The 21250-nt window shown below is 46.8% G+C and overlaps 1 protein-coding gene across 3 annotated transcripts in view; it reads right to left on the bottom strand.

Annotated features, from left to right (window-relative positions):
• The window catches only part of azi2 (5-azacytidine induced 2), a 110082-nt gene that overhangs the window by 41718 nt on the left and 47114 nt on the right, over positions 1-21250 (bottom strand). The gene's annotated exons all lie outside the window — the stretch shown is intronic.

Here is a 21250-nt window from a genome sequence, read left to right as displayed (position 1 = left end):
CACACTATTTTGAGTATTGCTGAAAAAGAATAGACTTACTGTTAAAGTTTTTCATCTTGCACTCATCAGGTCATTTTGCAAGAATACAAATCCGAGGGAGATTTGGCCCATCGGGGCCCGGAGAATCGCCGGTGGGGGGGGGGGGGGGGGGGGGGGGGGCTGTCAACGGCCCCCTACGAGTGTGGCGGGAATCCCGCAGGCACGGAGAATCGGAGCTGGAGGATGAGGAAGCCAGCGTCGGGGCACGAGAACCCGGGGATTCTCCGGTAATTAATTACCTTGAATTTTCTCTCATTCTGCATTCCTCTACAAAAGGGAAGAGTTTTGACTTACTCTGTCTATGCCCTACATGATTTTAAACACCTCTATTTAATCTCATCTCTACATTTTATTTCCCAACTCAATAACCCCAGTTTCTCTAATTGGTCATAACTAAAGTTCCTCATCCCTGGAAATTCTTTTAAATCTTTTCTGCACTGTCTCTAAAGTGGGCTATCCAGAATGGAATACAATCCTCCAGCTGAAGTCACACCAGAGTTTTATAAAGGTTCATCATAACTTCCTTACTTTTCAAAGAATCCCTACAGCACAGAAGGAGGCCATTCGGCCCATAAGAGTCTGTACCGACCCTCAAGAGCAGTCCACTCAAGGCAACTCCCCCATCCAGTGCACTAACTGCTTAACCTAACCTAAATATCTTTGGACATCAAGGAGCAATTTAGCATGGCCAATCCACCTAACCTGCACATCTTTGGATTGTGGGAGGAAACCGGAGCACCCAAAGGAAAACCACGCAGACATGGGGAGAAAGTGCAAACTCCATACAGATGGTCACCCAAGGTCAGAATTGAACTCAGAACCCTGGCGCTGTGAGGCACAAGTGCTAACCACTGTGCCGCCCCAAATCATTATTTATAAAGCCTGGGCTTGTGAATGCCTTTTGTGAATCCCGTTCTCAACCTGTTGTTCCACCTTCAATTATTTGGGAACATATAGCCCCAGATTTCTCTGCACCTGCACCCCATTTATAATTGTACTCTTTAGTGTATATTGCCAACCCTCGTTCTTCTTCCCAGAATGTAATTTCATAGAATTTACAGTGAAGGAGGCCATTCGGCCCATCGAGTCTGCACTCGCCCTTGGAAAGAGCACCCTACCTAAGCCCAAACCCTGTCCCCGTAACCCCACTTAACCTTTTTTGGATGCTAAGGGCAATTTAGCATAGCCAATCTACCTAACCAGTAACCCTACTTAACCTTTTTGGATACTAAGGGCAATTTAGCATGGCCAATCCACCAAACCCTTTGGACTGTGGAAGGAAACCAGAGCACCCGGAGGAAACTCACGCAGACACAGGGAGTACATGAAGACTCCGCACAGACAGTGGCCCAAGCCGGGAATCGAACCAGTGACCCTGGCACTGTGAAGCAACTGTGCTAACCATTATGCTATCTGCCACCTGTCTGCCCAGCATGTCCTTTTAGCGTCTATCACGATCCTCCACATAGAGTTCTTGCTTGTTTTACGTCATCTTCAAATTTTGAAATTGTGTGCTGTAGACCCAAGTGATTAATATACATCAAGGAAAGGATGGGTGTTTGTATTGCCCTCTGGAGAATCCCAGGATATGCCCCATGACAATCTGGAAAACAACCATTAGCACTACCTGTTTCCGGTCACTCAACCAACTGCCATTGTCCTTTCTATTCCATGTTCTTTACATTGACGAGCCTATAATTTGGCACTTGATTAAATGTCTTCTGGAAGTTCACAAACACATTAATCACAATATCCTCATTCATCTGCTCTGTCACCTCATCAAATTACTCAAGGAAGTTAGTTAAACACAATTTGCCTTTAATCAATCCGTGCTGGTTGTCCTTAATTTATCTACATTTGTCCAAGTGTCTGGTAATTTTGTCCTTGATCAGCGTGTGTAAAAACTTTCCCACCACTGAAGTCTAACTGAATGGCCTATTGCAGTTGCTGAGCCAGTTCCAACAATGACTCCTTCCTTTTTGGGTCAGAAATGTACAGATCAAGAAAATTCTTTTGAACACACACCCCTCTCTGCCCTTCACACTATTGCTATCCCAGTCTATCATGCTCCATAGTTCTTGCACCCCTCTAATTACTTTGAAAATTTGCTTCTATCATTGTTACTAGTTGGTGAGCCATAGAATATACCCAGGTAGGTAATGGCATAGTTAGTTCTCAACTCTAAGCCAATACTCTGTCCTTCAGTACTCCAGGACAGCCTTTCTGCCTAACACTGTTATACTCTCCTTGATTAGTACTGCCACCCAGTCTCCTTTCTTTCCTTCCCCATCTTTCCCCGATAGCCTTAACACCATGGGCTTAAGTTAAGATACTGGCATGAATTGAGGGTTGGCTGAATGGCAGAAGGCAGAGAGTGGGGATGGCAGCTAATAACCTGATGCGATCCTGATGTGCCCCAGGGGTTAGTGTTGGGACCATAACTTTTCACAATATACATTAACGAACTGAAGAAAGAACTGAGGGCACTACTTCTAGGTTTGCAGATGATACAAAGATATGTAAAGGGACAGGTATTGAGGAAGCAGGGGGGCTGCAGAAGGGCTTGGACAGGCTCAGGAGAGTGGGCAAAGAAGTAGCAAATGGAATACAATGTGGAAAATTGTGAGGTTATGCGCTTTGGTAGGAAGAATGGAAGCATAGACTATTTTCTAAATGGGAAAAGGCTTAGTAAATTAGAAGCACAAAGGGACTTAGGAGTCCAAGTTCAAAATTCTCTTACGGTTAACGTGCAGGTTCAGTCAGCAGTTAGAAAGGCAAATGCAATGTTAGCATTCATGTCAAGAGAGCCAGAATACAAGAACAGGGATGTACTTCCGAGTCTGTATAAGGCTCTGGTCAGACCCCACTTGGAGTATTGCGAGCAGTTATGGGCTCTGTATCTAAGGAAGTATATGCTGGTCTTGGAAAGGTTCACAAGAGCGATCCTTGAAATGAAGAGCTTGTCATACGAGGAGCTGCTGAGGACTCCGAGTCTGTACATGATGGAGTTCAGAAGGATGAGGTGGGAATCTTATTGAAACTTACAGAATATTTAGAAGCCTCGATAAAGTGGGCGTGGAGAGGATGATTCCACTAGTAGGAAAAACTAGAACCCGAGGGCACAGCCTCAGACTGAAGGGACAATGGAAACGGAGATGAGGAGGAATTTCTTCAGCCAGATTGTGCTGACTGCCGCAGAAGCCTGTGGAGACCAAATCACCGTCTAAGACAGAGGTAGATGGGTTCTTGATTAATAAGGGAATCAGGGATTATGGCGAGAAGGCAGGATAATGGGATGAGAAACATATCAGCCATGATTGAATATCGGAGCAGACTCATTGGGCTGAATGGCCTAATTCTGCTCCTGTGTCTTATGGTCTTACTTCGTACCCAGACCTGTCCATTTTTAAGCCAAATCACCATCATCACCACTGTATCATATTCCCAAGCACCTGCAACACACTAACCTTATTTGCTTTGCTAAGTGCTTTATTGACATGCATTGAAAACGTGAATTAGATCTTCCGGTAATTCCTCTTGGTCTGACCTCACTTAACCCCTCGTTACTTTATATTCTTGTGCCATCTCTCTCTCTCATACAATCCTTTGAACATCATCTTTTTCCTAATGCTACAACCTCTCCCATGGCAACAGAAAACTACAAATTTTGTTGAGGTGCAACCCACCCAGTCTGTACAGGTCTTATCTCCTCAAGAAGCGGTCCTAATAGTCCAGCCATCTAAAACCTTCCCTCCTGCACCATCTGTCCGATCTCATATCAGCTGTTCAAACCTCCCATTTCAATACTCATCGGTGCATGGCACCAGGAGTCATCTGGTGAGCACGGGGAGAATGAGAAGATCAGCAGCAGTTAAAGCCAGGCCCAGGAGAGGACCGGTGGAAGAGTAAAAAAGGCAAGTATAAAGTCAAGCACGGGTGCAAACTTGCAGGAAAACATGCGATTATTGGAGTTAAAATCAGGCCCTGGAAATGGTTTCAGAGCTTCAAAAATTAACAGAAAATATGCCAGGAGTTGATTGGCTTGAGCAATACAGTTTAAATTTTGTTCAAGCTAGAGAGGTTGGTGCCAGTGTTGATGTTGTTACTGAGTGGTTGCATGACAGTTTGATGAGAAAGAATGAACAGTCAACGGTCATTGTCCCTATTGGTACCAACAGTTATGCAGAATGAAAGTGAGGCGAGATGCTGAAACAGATTTTATGGAGCTAAGGAAGAAACTAACACGCAGGACCTCAAAAGGTTATGAGCCCTCCTGCTCTCTCTCACTGTGCCACCTGTCCAATATGGCCTTTACTACCCAAGCAGATACAAAAGAGACAAATACTAGAATAAGAAATGAGAGAATATGTATACAGCCAATGCAGCAGCCACATTGTGAGAGTATATGAACATGCAGAATGTTGAATAATTTCTATGATAGTATGCTTGCTGCTTGTTGCTCATCACATTTCAAGGGTCACAGGAAAATGTTACGCCAGCAATGCAGAGTGCCCTGGTAAAACGCCAACGTGCCTTCACATTTGCTTGAACAAAGAAAGAACAGGCCTTTCGGCCCTCCAAACCTGCGCCAATCATGATGCCTGCATAAACTAAAACCTTCTGCACTTCCGGGGACTTAATCCCTCTATTCTCATCCTAATCATGTATTTGTCAAAACACCTCTTAAACATCGATATGGTATCTGCTTCCACCACCTCCCTCGGCAGCGCGTTCCAGGCACTCGCCATCCTCTGTAAAATCTTGCCTCGCACATCTCCTCTAAACTTTCCCCCTTGCACCTTAAACCCATGTCCCCTAGTAATTGACTTTTCCTCCCCAGAAAAAGGCATCAGACCATCCACTCTGTCCGTGCCACTCATAATTTTGTAAACCTCTATCAGGTCACCCTCAACCTCCATCATTCCGGTAAAAACAATCTGAGTTTATCCAGCCCCCTCCTCATAGCTAACACCATCCAGATCAAACAACATCCTGGTAAACCTCTGTACCCTCTCCAAAGCATCCACATCCATCTAGTAGTGTGGCAACCAGAATTGTACGCGGGCGACCAGAATTGTACACAATATTCCAAATGTGGCCTAAAGTTCTATAGCCTGACTTACCCATTTTTATACTCAATGCCCTGACCGATGAGGCAAGCATGTCTTATGCCTTCTTGGCTACCTTATCCATCTGCATTGCTACTTTCAGTGGTCCGTGGACCTGCAGGCCCAGATCTCTGTGTCAGTCAATACTCCTAAGGGTTCTGCCATTTATTGTATAAATCCCACATGTATTAGACCTTCCAAAATGTGTTACCTCACATTTGCCCGGGTTAAACTCCATCTGTCATTTCTCCGCCCAAGTCTCCAACCGATCTATCTCTTGCTGTATCCTCTGATAATCCTCTTCACTATCCGCAACTCCACTAATCTTGTGTTGTCCACCAATCTTGTGTCATCTGCAAACTTACTAATCAGTCCAGTTACATTTTCCTCCAAATCATTTATATATACTCCAAATCATTTATATATATTCCAAATCATTTATATATATTATTAACACAAAAGGTCCCAGCACTGATCCCTGCGAAACACTGCTAGTGACAGCCTTCCATTCAGAAAAATACCCTTCCACTGCTACCCTGTCTTCTATGACTGGGCCAGTTCTGTATCAATCTCATCAGCTCACCTCTGACCCCTGATGACTTCACCTTTTGTACCAGTCTGCCATGAGGGACCTTGTCAAAGGCTTTACTGAAGTCCACATAGACAACATTCACTGCCCTTCCTTCAATCATCTTAGTCACAGCCTCCAAAACCTCGATTACATTAGAGCGGCACGACCACCTCTTCACAAAACCATGCCACCTAATAAGTCCATTTGTTTCCAAATATGAGTAAATCCTGTCCCCAAGAATCTTCTCCAATAATGTTCCCTATCACTTACGTAAGGCCCACCGGCCCCATAATTTTCTGGATTATCCCTGCTACCCTTATTAAACAGAGGTATAACATTGGCTGTTCTCTAGTCCTCTGAGACCTCACCTGTAGCCAATGAGGATACAAAGATTTCTGTCAAGGTCCCAGCAATTTCCTTCCTCAGTATTCTGGGGGAGATCCTATCAGGCCCTGGAGACTTATCTACCTTAATGCTTTTTAAGACTCTCAACATCACCTCCTTTCTGATATCAACATGACCCAGATTATCTACACACCCTTCCCGAGATTCATCATCCACCAAGTTCGTCCCTTTGGTTAATACTGTTGCAAAATATTAATTTAGTACCTCACCCATTTCCTCTGGCTCCCTCCTCTGACCTTAGCATATGAAAATTTGCCAGGGTGCTGCACCAAATCCATTGAGATGTGCTATTAACAATCACCGCAAGACAGCATCATAAAACTGAGTAAACATGTCACGCTTATCTTTGTAACCTTCGCATGAGCAGAAAAAATGTTTCCTCCCAAGCTCAGTGCATAGGTGAATGCAGACTGACACTAGTTATGCTACTTTCACCTGGTATACTTCAGTGGAAGGTTATCTATAATTTTGTAAATGGAAACTTTCATTCCTGAACTTACCAATTGCATCATTGGGTAGAACAGTGCTTTGCTGCCGTGCATCAGACAGTTCATCCATACTTCCATAGAACAAATCTAATAGTGACTAGTTGATACCAGATAACACATACTCTTGACCTGCTGCTGCCCCAGAGCATCATGTACATTGAAACAGTGCAAGATGGTTTCCGTTGGCGGCTACGAAGGAGTAAGTGGCACATTTGGTGGCCCCCGCTCGGGTCGGACTTTTGGACATTTGACCCTATTTTTTAACCGGACTTGATTTGAAAAATCGATGACAGAGGCAATTGTATACTGGATTCCCACATCAGTGCATGGAGAGGAGGACTAGAAGTGCTCACAAAGGCAGAAACAGAAGAACAGAGAGGGCTTGGGCTGAAGCGAGAGACAGCATGGCGGACGACCGGAGCTCTGGCTTGTCGACCCAGCAGTAAACAGAGCAGCTGATGCAAGTTATCCAGGAGGGCTTCGCCAAGCAGAAGCAGAACTGCTTGGACCCAATTAAAGAGGCTGGGGCTTAGATTGGATGCCCAAGATCGGGCGATCCAGAAATTAGAAAAGGCGCTGGCTGACCAGGAGAAACATCAAACTGCGGTGGAGTTGGAGGTGGGGATGCCGAGAGACCAGCAGAAAAGGCTCCTGGAAGGAGGTAGATGAGGCCTCGGTGGAAGAGCTGAAGGGTAAATGGGAAGAGGAGCTGGGTGAGGAGATTGAGGAGGGGACGTGGGCAGATGCCCTGGAAAGAGTGAATTCCTCTTCTTGTGCCAGGCTTAGCCTCATACAGTTCAAGGTGCTACATAGGGCTCACATGACCGGGACGAGGATGAGCAGGTTCTTCGGGGGCAAAGACAGATGTGCTAGGTGCTCGGGGAGCCCAGCAAACCATGCCCATATGTTCTGGGCATGCCCAGCGCTGGGGGAATTTTGGAAAGGGGGTAGCAAGGACGGTGTCGAGGGTGGTAGGATCCAGGGTAAAGCCAGGCTGGGGACTCGCAATATTTAGGGTTGCAGTGGAGCCGGGAGTGCAGGAGGCGAAAGAGGCCGGTGTTCTGGCCTTTCCGTCCCTAGTAGCCCGGCGGAGGATTTTGCTTCAGTGGAAGGATGCAAGGCCCCCAAGCGTGGAGGCCTGGATCAATGATATGGCGGGGTTCATCAAATTGGAGAGGGTAAAATTTGCCCTGAGAGGATCAGTACAGGGGTTTTTTAGCCGGTGGCAGCCTTTCCTTGACTTCCTGGCAGAACGGTAGGAAAATAGGCCGGCAGCAGCAGCAACCCGGGGGGGGGGGGGGGGGGGGGGGAGAAGAGAGAGAGAGAGAGAGAGAGAGAGAGAGAGAGAGAGAGAGAGAGAGAGAGAGAGAGAGAGAGAGAGAGAGAGGGAGGAGGAATGTGTACATGTGTTTATTGAATATGCCGGGTGCTAATCTATTTCTTCTTTTTGTAGTTACCGGGGGGGGGGGGGGGGGGGGGGGGGGTAGCGCTGGACTTCACGAAAAGGAAAGGACTGGTTTGCTGCAACGTTCATGTTTTAAAAAGTTTATCGTTTTTCATTTTGCGGACGTTATTTGTAATGCCTTCTGTATTGATTTGGGGCCAGTTGCAGAACTGAGTGAGTTAAAGTTTACATTTGCACTGTTGGGGGATGGAGGTGTGTTTGTCCAGATGCTGGATGTTTTGCTTGATCTTTTCTTTGTTTTGCTTTTTTTTTCTGTCCGGCAATCGTGTTGGGATTGTTTTCCCATTTGAATATGTATGTATGAGCTGGATTGGGGGGGGGGAACAATAGATGAGAGAATGTCTGGCGCCAGGCGCGAGGGCCACCAAGCTAGCTGGACGGGCTAGTTCACGGAAGTGTAGTGGGGGTTGGGGGGAGTGGGGGTTGGGGGGGTGAGCAGATGTTAGGCTTATCAAAGGAGTTGATTTACATTGTGCTGTTACTGGGGGGGGGGGGGGGGGGGGAGAGGAGAAAGAAAATGTTCTGCTGACGAGGGAGGGACTTTTGCTAAGGGACAGAGGCTGCCCAGTGGAGGCGCGGGGCTGGAGACTGGCCCAGGAGAGGGAATGGCTGATCGGCGAAAGGGGTGGGGGCGATAAGCCCCCCGACTAGACTTATCACCTGGAATGTACGAGGGCTAAATGGGCTGGTCAAGAGGGCACGCGTATTCGAGCATGAGTGGATTGTAGGCAGATGCGATAATGCTGCAGGAGACGCACCTCAGAGTATCTGACCAGATTAGATTAAGGAAAGGTTGGGTCGGACAGGTTTTTCACTTGGAACTGAACTCGAAAACTAGAGGGGTCACGATCCTGATCAACAAGTGAGTGGTGTTTGAGGCGGGAAGAATACTTTCGGATGTGGGAGGCCGGTACATTATGGTCAGTGGGAAATTGGACAGGGTGCAGGTGGTACTAGTTAATGTGTATGCGCCAATTTGGGATGATGTGGAGTTTATAAGGAGAATGCTGGGGAAGGTACCGGACTTGGATTCGCATAAGCTGGTCATAAGAACATAAGAACTAGGAGCAGGAGTAGGCCATCTGGCCCCTCGAGCCTGCTCCGCCATTCAATGAGATCATGGCTGATCTTTTGTGGACTCAGCTCCACTTTCCGGCCCAAACACCATAACCCTTAATCCCTTTATTCTTCAAAAAACTATCTATCTTTACCTTAAAAACATGTAATGAAGGAGCCTCAACTGCTTCACTGGGCAAGGAATTCCATAGATTCACAACCCTTTGGGTGAAGAAGTTCCTCCTAAACTCAGTCCTAAATCTACTTCCCCTTATTTTGAGGCTATGTCCCTTAGTTCTGCTTTCACCCGCCAGTGGAAACAACCTGCCCGCATCTATCCTATCTATTCCCTTCATAATTTTAAATGTTTCTATAAGATCCCCCCTCATCCTTCTAAATTCCAACGAGTACAGTCCCAGTCTACTCAACCTCTCCTCATAATCCAACCCCTTCAGTTCTGGGATTAACCTAGTGAATCTCCTCTGCACACCCTCCAGTGCCAGTACGTCCTTTCTCAAGTAAGGAGACCAAAACTGAACACAATACTCCAGGTGTGGCCTCACTAACACCTTATACAATTGCAACATAACCTCCCTAGTCTTAAACTCCATCCCTCTAGCAATGAAGGACAAAATTCCATTTGCCTTCTTAATCACCTGTTGCACCTATAAACCAACCTTCTGTGACTCATGCACTAGCACACCCAAGTCTCTCTGCACAGCGGCATGCTTTAATATTTTATTGTTTAAATAATAATCCCGTTTGCTGTTATTCCTACCAAAATGGATAACCTCACATTTGTCAACGTTGTATTCCATCTGCCAGACCCTAGCCCATTCACTTAACCTATCCAAATCCCTCTGCAGACTTCCAGTATCCTCTGCACTTTTCGCTTTACCACTCATCTTAGTGTCATCTGCAAACTTGGACACATTGCCCTTGGTCCCCAACTCCAAATCATCTATGTAAATTGTGAACAATTGTGGGCCCAACACGGATCCCTGAGGGACACCACTAGCTACTGATTGCCAACCAGAGAAACACCCATTAATCCACACTCTTTGCTTTCTATTAATTAACCAATCCTCTATCCATGCTACTACTTTACCCTTAATGCCATGCATCTTTATCTTATGCAGCAACCTTTTGTGTGGCACCTTGTCAAAGGCTTTCTGGAAATCCAGATATACCACATCCATCGGCTCCCCGTTATCTACTGCACTGGTAATGTCCTCAAAAAATTCCACTAAATTAGTTAGGCATGACCTGCCCTTTATGAACCCATGCTGCGTCTGCCCAATGGGACAATTTCTATCCAGATGCCTCGCTATTTCTTCCTTGATGATAGATTCCAGCATCTTCCCTACTACCGAAGTTAAGCTCACTGGCCTATAATTTCCTGCTTTCTGCCTACCTCCTTTTTTAAACAGTGGTGTCACGTTTGCTAATTTCCAATCCACCGGGACCACCCCAGAGTTTAGTGAATTTCAGTAAATTATCACTAGTGCGTCTGCAATTTCCCTAGCCATCTCTTTTAGCACTCTGGGATGCATTCCATCAGGGCCAGGAGACTTGTCTACCTTTAGCCCCATTAGCTTGCCCATCACTACCTCCTTAGTGATAACAATCCTCTCAAGGTCCTCAACTGTCATAGACTGATTTCTATCAGTCGCTGGCATGTTATTTGTGTCTTCCACTGTGAAGACCGACCCAAAAAACCTGTTCAGTTCCTCAGCCATTTCCTCATTTCCCATTATTAAAACTCCCTTCTCATCCTCTAAAGGACCAATATTTACCTTAGCCACTCTTTTTTGTTTTATATATTTGTAAAAACTTTTACTGTCTGTTTTTATATTCTGAGCAAGTTTACTCTCATACTCTATCTTACTCTTCTTTATAGCTTTTTTAGTAGCTTTCTGTTGCCCCTAAAGATTTCCCAGTCCTCTAATATCCCAGCAATCTTTGCCACTTTATATGCTTTTTCCTTCAATTTGATACTCTCCCTTATTTCCTTAGATATCCACGGTCGATTTTCCCTCTTTCTACCGTCCTTCCTTTTTGTTGGTATAAACCTTTGCTGAGCACTGTGAAAAATCGCTTGGAAGGTTCTCCACTGTTCCTCAACTGTTCCACCATAAAGTCTTAGCTCCCAGTCTACCTTAGCTAGTTCTTCTCTCATCCCCTTGTAATCTCCTTTGTTTAAACACAAAACACTAGTATTTGATTTTACTTTCTCACCCTCCATCTGTATTTTAAATTCCACCATATTGTGATCGCTCCTTCCGAGAGGATCCCTAACTATGAGATCATGAATCAATCCTGTCTCATTACACAGGACAAGATCTAGGACCGCTTGTTCCCTCGTAGGTTCCATTACATACTGTTCTAGGAAACTATCGCGGATACATTCTATAAACTCCTCCTCAAGGTTGCCTTGACCGACCTGGTTAAACCAATCGACATGTAGATTAAAATCCCCCATGATAACTGCTATACCATTTCTACATGCATCAGTTATTTCTTTTATTGCCTGCCCCACCATAACGTTACTATTTGGTGGCCGATAGACTACTCCTATCAGTGACTTTTTCGCCTTACTATTCCTGATTTCCACCCAAATGGATTCAACCTTATCCTCCATAGCACCGATGTCATCCCTTACTATTGCCCGGATGTCATCCTTAAGTAACAGAGCAACACCACCTCCCTTACCATCCACTCTGTCCTTCCGAATAGTTTGATACCCTCGGATATTTAACTCCCAGTCGTGACCATCCTTTAACCATGTTTCAGTAATGGCCACTAAATCATAGTCATTTACGATGATTTGTGCCATCAACTCATTTACTTTATTCCGAATACTATGAGCATTCAGGTAAAGTACACTTATGTTGGTTTTTTTACCTCTGTTTTGAATCTTATTCCTTTTGTTATTACTGGGCCTATTCACTGAGCTCCCCTCAGTCACTGTACCTTGTACTGTCGCCCTTTTAGATTTTTGACTATGTCTTCTCTGCCTTGCACTTTTCCCCTTACTTCCTTTTGCTTCGGTCCCTATTTTACTACCTTCCAACTTCCTGCATCGGTTCCCATCCCCCTGCCACATTAGTTTAAACCCTCCCCAACAGCTCTAGAAAACACCCCGCCTAGGACATCGGTTCCAGTCCTGCCCAGGTGCAGAACGTCCGGTTTGTACTGGTCCCACCTCCCCCAGAACCGGTCCCAATGCCCCAGGAATTTGAATCCCTCCCTCTTGCACCATCTCTCGAGCCACGCATTCATGGGAGGGGACTTCACAGTTATGGACCTGCCTTGGACCGGTCAAGCGCAAAAACTGGCAGGGTGCCAGCAATGCCAAAGGAACTGAAAGGGTTCATGGAGCAGATGGGGAGGGGGGGGGGGGTTTGGACCCATGGAGATTTGGACAGCCGAGAGTGAAGGAGTTCTCCTTCTACTCACCCGTGCAAAAAGTGTACTCCCGGATTTCTTTATTCTGAACAGGGTTCTACTGACAGGGGTGGTGGACACGGGGTACTCGGCGATCACAATCTCAAACCATGCCCCGCACTGGTTTGACATACAGGTTAGTAAAGGCGGGAACCTGCGCCCGCACTGGAGGTTAGATGTGGGACTTTTAGCTGACGAAGAGGTGAGTGGGCGATTGAGGAAATGTATTCAGAACTACCCGAAGGTTAATGACATGGGGGAAATTTTGGCAACAGTGGTCTGGGAGGCATTGAAGGCGGTGGTTAGAGGGGAGCTGATCTCGATATCGGCCCACGGGGAGAAGGTAGACAGGGCAGAGATGGATCGATTGGTAAAGGAGATATTACAGGTCGACAGGAGGTATGTGGAGACCCCGGAGGCAGGGCTTTTAAGGGAATGACGGAGGCTACAGGCGGAGTTTGGCTTGTTAACCACAGGGAAGGCGGTAGAGCAGCTGAGAAAGGCGAGGGGGCGATTAATGAGCATGGAGAGAAGGCCAGCAGAATACTTGCACAGCATCTTAGAAAGAGGGAGGGAGATAGGGAAAGTAAAGGACAGGGACGGGAACCTGGTGGGAGACACAGCAGGGGTGAATAAGGTGTTTAAGGATTTTTATAGTAGGCTGTACGTGTCAGAACCTCCACCTGGGCCGGAGGGGATGAGGCACTTCCTCGGGGGGTTGAATTTACCCAAGGTGGACGGGGAGCTGGTAGAAGGGCTGGGGCCCCGATCGGGATCAAAGAGATAGCGGAGGGGCTGAAGGCCATGCAGTCGGGTAAAGCCCCGGGGCCGGACGAGTACCGAGTGGAGTTCTATAAAAAGTTCTCTTGCATATTGGGGCCGCTGTTGATGAGGACATTCAATGAGGCAAGGGAGAGATGGGTGCTTCCCCCGACGATGTCACAGGCCACGATTTGTAGCCATCTGGGATGGCCACTTCCAGAACACAAAATGGACACTCACAAAGAATGTAGGGAAATGTGGACAATGAGAGACAGCAAGCAGGTATAGTGCCTGAATGTGTATTTGGGAAGCAGTTACCAGATGGAATCGAAACTCTGGGTCGATTAGCATATTGATGGCCCATCTCCAAGAAACAAAGGACTAACAATCAGATAGTTGATACTGTTGCAGACATCCCGGCGCCAGAAAGACACAAACAAAGCAAAGGCAACGGCCACCATCAGGGCACCCACCCCTTTATTGGACAAGATCGATAACAATGATCGAGAAGCGGCCCAATTAATTGGGGCCAAGTTGAAGGCCCGCCTAAAAGCGCCCGAAGCCCCTCCAGGTGGAAGAAGGAACCCCCACGAGAGATTCGCTCTCTATCGGACTTGGCTCTCAAAGCGGAGACACCCATCCACCAGCATCACCATAAGCAAGTAAGTTCAAGGTCAACGCTCGCTACCAGACGGACGACCTTAGCTGTACTCCTGTTACCTCTTCGAACCCAACAGCCTCAGATCCGAACAACGGCCATTGTTCCACTGACTACGTGGGCACCCGAAGTTAAGTATAGGCGTCAACGTTAGAGATAGTTTAGTTTGTAGTACTGTTGCGCATGAGTAGATCTTACTGTGTGTGTAAATAAATAGTATTGACTTTGAACTAACTAACTGGTGCATTGGCTCTTTGATCGGTATTGATCGAGAGATACCTGGCGACTCTGAAAATAAACATAATTAGTATTAAGGAAGGCGACCATATTGACTGCTATATTTATAGCAAGTTTACAGAGCAACAATTTCACTGATCCAGAAATGGGACAAGGACCCGGAGCTGTGTGGGTCCTACAGGCTGATATCCCTATTGAATGTGGACGTCAAACTGCTCGCCAAAATTTTGTCCTCTAGGATTGAGGATTGTGTTCCGGGCGTTTTTGTGGAGGACCAGACGGGGTTTGTTAAGGGAGGGCAGCTGGTGGCCAATGTAAGAAGATTGTTAAACGTGATCATGATGCCCCCGGAAGGTGGGGAGGTGGAGGTAGTGGTCGCAATGGACGCAAAGATGGCCTATGACCTAGTAGAATGGGAATATCTGTGGGAGGTACTGGGACGATTCGGATTTGGGTGGGGCTTTATTGACTGGTCAGGTTGCTGCATCAGGCACCGAGTGTACGGACGAATAGGACATCGGACTATTTTAGGCTGCATCGTGGGACGAGACTGGGATGCCCCCTCTTCCCACTGTTGTTCGCGTTAACGATAGAGCCGTTGGCAATTGCACGGAAAGCCTCAAGGGGCTGGAAGGCGCTGGGAGTGGAACACAGAGTCTCGCTTTACGCAGACGACCTGCTCCTGTATATATTGGACCCAGCAGAGGGGATGGAAGAAATCATGAGGAGTCTGGGGGAATTTGGCCGGTTTTCAGGGTATAAACTAAATATGGGGAAAAGTGAGATGTTTGCGGTCCAGGCGAAGGGACAGGAGAGGCGACTGGGGGAACTGCCGTTTAAAGTGATAGGGAAGCTTTCGGTATCTCGGCATCCAAGTGGCGCGGGAATGGGAACGACTGGACAAACTAAATCTGGCCCGACTAGTAGACCAAATGAAGGACGTTATCCGAAGGTGGGACACGCTCCCGTTGTCACTAACTGGGAGGGTGCAGATGTTGAAGAGGACGGTCCTCCCGAGATTCCTGTTTGTGTTTCAGTGTCTCCCCATCTTTATTCCACGGTCCTTTTTTAAACGGGTCAACAAAGTGATCATTGAGCGGGCAAGACCCTGCGAGTAAAAAAAAATGCTTGAGCGGAGCCGGGGAGAGGGCGGGCTGGCGCTGCCAAACTTCAGTAACTACCATTGGGCAGCGAATATAGCCATGATCAGGAAGTAGGTGGTGGCATGGGAGTGTATGGAGGCGACTTCATGTAAGGGCACCAATTTGGGGGCGTTGATAACGGCGCCTCTGCCATTCCCACTGGCACGGTACTCCAACAGCGCCATGGTGGTGGCGGCCCGGAGAGTCTGGGGCAATGAAGGAAATGTGTGGGTGCGGAGGGAGCATCAGTTTGGTCTCCAAGGATGGACGATGGACCGGGGGGGGTGCCGGAGATGGCAGAGAGCAGGGATTGGGAGGATGAGGAATATGTTTATAGAGGGCAGCTTGCCTAGCTTGAGGGAGCTGGAGGAGAAATTTGGATTGGCGAGGAGGAACGAACTTAGGTACCTGCAGGTGCGGGACTTCATACGTAGGCAGGTCTCAACCTTCCCAATCCTACCACTAAGGGGGATGCAGGATAGGGTAGTTTCCAGAGTGTGGGTGGGAGAAGGGAAGGTCTCTGACATCGATAAGGAACTCATGGGGGCAGAGGATAGGCAGACCGAGGAGCTGAAGGGCAAGTGGGAGGGGGAGTTGGGAGGAGAGATAGAGGATGGTCTCTGGGTGGACGCGCTGAGTAGAGTCAATGCGTCCACAACATGTGCCAGGCTCAGCCTGGAGGGACTCAAAGCCCCCGAAGTCAGAGACCTGGCTATCGGACATGGCTAGCTTTCTCTGTTTGGAGAAAATCAAGTTCGCCTTGAGAGGGTCACTGTTAGGGTTCGCCCGGAGGTGGCAACCATTCGCCGACTTCTTTGTGGAAAACTAATCGTCACCAGAAAGGGGGGAGGGGGGGTTGTTTAGTTTAAAGTAGGGGTTAATAAAGGTGGGACCTGTAAGGGAGGAAGCAGGCTTTTGCACTATGTTTATAGATTAATGTATGTTGTTGTAAAACCCACCCCAGGCAGAAGTGAGGAAGGCGCTGGATGAACTGTACATAGTTATAATAGGCCTTGTTCATCGTGGCCGGAGACTTCAACAAGGCCAACCTCATGAGTGTACTGCCAAAATTCCACCAGCACATCTCCTGTCCCACCAGGGGCGACAGCACTCTTGACCACTGCTACTCAAAAATCAAGGGCGCCTACCGTTCCATCCCCCGACCGCACTTTGGGAAATCAGACCATAAGACAGTGTTCCTTCTCCCGGCTTACAAGCAGAAACTCAAGCGGGAGAATCCAGCTAAGAAGGTTGTGCAGTGCTGGTCCGCGGAAACAGAAGAGCTCTTACGTGACTGCTTAGAGACAGTGGACTGGTCCATATTTAAGAACTCAGCGACTAACTTAAATGAGTATGCCACCACCGTCACAGACGTCATCAGCAAATGTGTGGACGACTGCGTGCCAAAGAAAGCAGTACGTACGTTCCCCAACCGGAAACCATGGCTCAACCGCGAGATTGACTCCCTACTGAAGGGCAGATCTGAGGCATTCAAGGCAGACGACCCTGTCCTATACAAGAAATCCAGGTATGACCTCCGCAAAGCCATCCGAGATGCCAAGAGAGAATATCAAACCAAGCTAGAGTCACAGACAGATTCTCGGCGGTTGTGGCAAGGACGAAACAACATAACGGGCTACAAAGCGAAGCTGAGCAGTATCTCTGGCAGCAGCGCACCCCTCCCCGATGAACTTAATGCATTCTATGCCCGGTTCGAGCAGGTAACTAACAATCTGCTGTCGAGTGCCCCAGCAGCCCATAATTCACACATACCCACCATCACAGCTTCCGAAGTCAGATCGGCCTTCCTGAAAGTGAACCCGCGGAAGGCGATGGGCCCGGACGGGATCCCTGGTCGTGCACTCAGATCCTGCGCGGACCAGCTGGCAGAGGTATTCACAGACATCTGTAACCTGTCCCTACTCCGCTCCAAGGTCCCCACCTGCTTCAAGAAGACCACCATCATACCGGTGCCAAAGAACCAGGAAACGTCCCTCAATGACTACCGCCCGGTGGCCCTGACTTCAGTCGTAACGAAGTACTTCGAGAAGCTGATCATGAAGCGCATCACCTCCATACTCCCGGAACACCTTGATCCACTTCAATTCGCATACCGCTGCAACCGGTCCACATCAGACGCCATTTCCCTGGCCCTACACTCATCCCTAGAGCATCTTGAAAACAAGGACTCCTACATCAGACTCCTATTGATTGATATGTGTTTGGCTGGGATTATGGTGTTGAAGGCGGAGTTGTAGTCAAAGCTCCAAAACCTAGGACTTGGCTCTCCACTCTGCAACTGGATCCTCGATTTACTGACCAACAGACCACAATCAGTAAGAATGAACACCAACACCTCCTCCACAATAGTCCTCAATACCGGGGCCCTGCAAGGCTGCGTACTTAGCCCCCTACTCTACTTCCTGTACACAAACGACTGCTTGGCAAAACTTGGTTCCAACTCCATCTACAAGTTTGCTGACGATATGACCATAGTGGGCCGGATCGCGAATAACGACGAGTCAGAATACAGGAGGGAGATAGAGAACCTAGTGGAATGGTGTAACGACAACAATCTCTCCCTCAATGCCAGCAAAACTAAAGAGCTGGTCATTGACTTCAGGAAGCAAAAGTACTGTACACACACCTGTCAGCATCAACGGGGCTGAGGTGGAGATGGTTAGCAGTTTCAAATTCCTAGGGGTGCACATCTCCAAAAATCTGTCCTGGTCCACTCACGTTGACGCTATCACCAAGAAAGCACAACAGCGCCTATACTTCCTCAGGAAACTAAGGAAATTCAGCATGTCCACATTAACCCGTACCAACTTTTACAGATGCACCATAGAAAGCATCCTATCGGGCTGCATCACAGCCTGGTATGGCAACTGCTCAGCCTAGGACCGCAAGAAACTTCAGAGAGTCGTGAATACCGCCCAGTCCATCACACAAACCTGCCTCCCATCCACTGACTCCATCTACACCTCCCGCTGCCTGGGGAAAGCAGGCAGCATAATCAAAGATCCCTCCCACTCGGCTTACTCACTCTTCCAACTTCTTCCATCGGGCAGGAGATACAGAAGTCTGAGAACACGCACAAACAGACTCAAAAACAGCTTCTTCCCCACGGTCACCAGACTCCTAAATGACCCTCTTATTGACTGACCTCATTAACACTACACCCTGTATGCTTCATCCGATGCCAGTGCTTATGTAGTTACATTGTATATCTTGTGTTGCCCTATTATGTATTTTCTTTTATTCCCTTTTCTTCCCATGTACTTAATGATCTGTTGAGCTGCTTGCAGAAAAATACTTTTCACTGTACCTCGGTACACGTGACAATAAACAAATCCAATCCAATCCAATAATACCTCAATAAAATATTTATTACAAAAAAAGAAACAGTGCAAGATAAGATAGTGGCTTGGAAACAAATGATGTAAAGATTTATTATTTGGATGAAAACAATGTAGTTGGGAGTCCGTACAGATCAAATCTCAAAGATGCTTTGAAACAATTGCTATGGTGAAAGCAAGTTCAACATGACAGTATCACCAAAAAAACTCAAGCAAGCAATAAGTGAAAATAGTCAGTGTTTCAGTTGCTTGTGACAAAAGAAAAAGAATAGTCAAACTGACAATAATGAAACTTTTATTTACAACTAATGGCTTAAAATTCATCACCGGTAGGTGTTCCAGGTGTGTTCCGCTCAAAAAGATGGTGAATAATCACATCCCCACCTAGATACTGATGAACAAGCAACACTACCCAGCTGGACACTTCAAGTTTCTGACTGACAACCGATTTTGCTTTCTTTTTTGAAGAAGGGAGAGAAGCATACACCAGGAGAATACGCAGCAAAAACGATCACCCCTGCAGCACCCAAATACAGCCGTTTCCCAAAGCAAAAAAATTGTTTAATCATCAGCTGGCTGTTTGGGAAGAAGAGGGTAGAAGCAAAGCAAGCATTCAGAAGCTGTGCAGGTTAGGTTGGCCATGCTAAATTGTTCCTTAGTGGGGTTATGGGGGTAGGGCAGGTGGGGTGTTGTTTTGGAGGATTGGTGCAGACTTGATGGGTCGAATGGCCTCCTTCTGCCCTGCAGGGATTCTATGATTGGAATCCATGATCCACTTTAGTGGTTTAAGGGAAAGTGTACGTTTGGTTCTGATTTGTGATGACAAAACCATTAATACATTTGACAAAGATAGGAATAATTTTTATATATTTTTCTCTTCGTAAAATTCCAAAAAATGAACTTAAGTGTGCTGTTATTTTTATCCCAAATGCTTAGTGAACAAAACCACAAGTTATTTACCTAATTACCCACACCTCACCTATGTCATCACCGACAGACTCCCAACCATCTCTGACACCCGCACAATCACTCACATTTATCACATAAAACACCCACATAATCATTCACCTTTGTCTCTCACGTTCACCAATTTCAGCAGTTGGATTCATGCTTTCATACAAATCTATGCAATTTTATTCCATTCATTTCCCAAGCTCACTGCAGTAATCAGTAATACTACAAGTTAATAATGCAGTTATCAACAGTTTCTATCGAAGGAATCAGAAATTTAAGATTGAAAACGTGTTAAGTAAGCAGCTGCATCAAACATGACATTCAACTATCTGTCACAATCTAACAGCAGTAATCAGTGCAACCTTTAAATAGAAACTATTACTTGAAGCTCGTGGCGAGCTCACAGTCTGCTAATATCTTAAGCCACTTTTATACTGTTCCTCAGCTGCCAGATTCTGTTGCTCATCACTCCCTTAGCCAGTGTCACATCGATGCAACACCGCCAGGATAAACAACACTGACGTGCTCTTGAACAACCAGTGACAGAGCGCATTGCAGTGAATCGGATTATGACAACAAAGGTTTTGCAGAGTGATCATATGTTGAAGCGTGTATGAGCATAGGCTACTAAGGGCTTCAGGGATCCATAGCTGCACAATGGGGTTGCATAACTATTAGGACAGGCTTTTGTTTTTTTGTAAACAAGCCAAAATCAGCCATCAGTCAGAAACTTGAAGCATCCAGCTGGATCGTGTTGCGAGGACTACGAAACCGATTTTCCAAAGGCAGCTCATAATATCATAGAATTTACAGTGCAGAAGGAGGCCATTCAGCCCATCGTGTCTGCACCGGCCCTTGGAAAAAGCACTCCACTTCAGTCCACACCTCCACCCTATCCCTGTAACCCAGTAACTCCACCCAACCTTTTTTTGGACACCAAGGGCAATTTATCATGGCCAATCCACCTAACCCGCACATCTTTTGACTGGGGAGGAAACCGGAGCACCCGGAAGAAACCCACGCAGACACGGGGAGAACGTGCAGACTCCACACAGACAGTGACCCAAGCTGGGAATCGAACCTGGGACCCTGGCGCTGTGAAGCAACTGTGCTACCGTGCTTGCCCTAATAATCTTTATCGTCACAAATAGGCTTGCATTAACACTGCAATGATGATACTGTGAAAAGCCCAAGTCGCCACTTTTCGGCGCCTGTTCTGGTACAGAGGGAAATTTCAGAATTCCCAGCTGGTACGGGAATTGAACCCGCGCTGCTGGCCTTGTTACTAGACATCAGAGAATAAACATGCAATGCAGACATTGTTAAGCATTTTTGTTAGCATCTCTTAAGTACATGCTGAACAGTGTAAAAATGTGCAATAAACTAAAAACAGAAAATGTTGGAAATACTCAACACGTTAGACTCCATCTGTAAAGAGACAAATAAATTTAGCATTTCAGGTCTCCACAATTGCAGCCCTGCAGCTAGGTTTGTTCAGCATTTCAGTTTTTATTCAAGACTACCAGCATCTGCAGTATTTTACTTTTGTAGAAGTATGA

This window comes from Scyliorhinus canicula, chromosome 5, assembly GCF_902713615.1.
Source record: "Scyliorhinus canicula chromosome 5, sScyCan1.1, whole genome shotgun sequence".
Taxonomy (NCBI): domain Eukaryota; kingdom Metazoa; phylum Chordata; class Chondrichthyes; order Carcharhiniformes; family Scyliorhinidae; genus Scyliorhinus; species Scyliorhinus canicula.
This window is presented reverse-complemented; position numbering and strand designations above follow the sequence as displayed.